This window comes from Sinocyclocheilus grahami, unplaced genomic scaffold (genome assembly GCF_001515645.1).
Source record: "Sinocyclocheilus grahami isolate Dianchi unplaced genomic scaffold, SAMN03320097.WGS_v1.1 scaffold2224.1, whole genome shotgun sequence".
In the NCBI taxonomy this organism is placed as follows: Eukaryota; Metazoa; Chordata; class Actinopteri; order Cypriniformes; family Cyprinidae; genus Sinocyclocheilus; species Sinocyclocheilus grahami.
The window spans coordinates 69,988-71,599 of record NW_015507403.1 but is presented as its reverse complement, the minus strand read 5'-3'; positions in this window follow the sequence as shown (position 1 = coordinate 71,599).

Below are 1,612 nucleotides of genomic sequence, written 5' to 3'. Positions count from 1 at the left end.
GTGTTTTGCTGTATAGGCCGATTGTGCCCTTATGCCCTGCTGTCCAGCCTCGGTTCCTGTACCTTGATTTTTGGATGTCCTTGACGACCCAGGTTGCCCACTGTTGTATTTTGTGACGTGTGTAATTGAGTTTGTTATATGTGAACTGTTGTGTTTAGTGATTGCTCTTCTACCTCCCTTTTTTTTGTAATAAACCTTTTTTTTTTAATTGTAATAAATTACTTTGTATATCTATGTCCCCCTGCAAATTTATCGTGAGCTGACCTGTGTTGCCTAAAAAGAAATTCATTAAGAAAGATCCCTGGGCAAGACCCAGGGTGGCGTAGTCGTGCTAAATCTTTAATCCTTTACTGCTTTGCCACACTATGAAGAACTGATGCAGTAACCTGTAATTAATTTGGAGTTAAAATATAAAAAAAAAAATTTATTGAATTTAACTGTAATGAATCTATGACAACACTGGCTGGCACTGACATTTATTTTTACTTAATTTGTGTTTATGTTCATGTTGTATATTGTGCTTCTATGACTGAAGTTCAGTTTTGTAAAAAAACTGAAAAACAGAGCAGCAAGCAGGAAAGAACAATGCAAATCTTTAAGCCAGAGCTTCACCCATGCAGCACACCACATCGTTTGTATTGTATTACATGATTCAGATAAAGCCTTTGCATTATCTATCCAAAGTTGCTGAGATTACTGGTTTTAAAACTTCTGTGCAGTCTGAATATGTGAGCTTAATTTCTTCATTTGGTTGTCATCTTGCCAACACTTATGGCACCAGCAGATCAAGGTTAAAATCAGATCAAAATCAATGCTGCATATTCAAACACATGAACCGGATGCTAATGCCTCATTTGCTTGTCTTGCAATGGAAAAACCCTTTCAGATTTGACTTGTTTTTCTGAAAAGCCACCAGTGGGTAGAGTCACTGAAAATGAACTTGTAAACTCAAGTTTTAAATAGAAAGTTATTTACAAAAACAAATTTAACACAGTTAATTTTTTGAATTGTCAAGTTTTAACATTTGTAATCATCACAGTAAAGTCTAGTGGCCTGTAGCAACAAGCGAGATGAACAAACAAATCCAACCAGGTTTAGATCAGGTTCAGCGGGCTCACAAAGCTGGATATAAACGTTCTCTGTCAACTCAGAGTTTGAACCAGAGTTTGTGATTAACTCTGGAGCGCGTGCGCCTGTGCAGCAAACAGCCAATCACACGGAGCATAGATTCACTTCTCGCGAGAGTCAGTACAATTCACTTTTCTCCTGAAGATTAAGAGATGTCATTATTAAAATACATTTAAATGCATTTACAAGGCAGGAATAGTTTAAGAAGGCAGCAGAAAGAAATATGACTATGCAAAGGAATCAACTGAATTTATTTGTATAGTTTCACACAGAGCTCAAAAGGAAAACATACAAGTTTAGTCATTTTAAAAGTTGGATATATTAAAGCTTATCTATATGTATCTATCGGTAATCAGCCTACAGTTAAAGATCTGCTCAGTGGTACTTCCTTTAAAAAAGCCTTTGATTGGGTGTGGCATGATGGCCTATGGCAAGTACTCAGGAATTTTAAGATCGATGAGGGAATAGTAGAGACCGTGAAGGC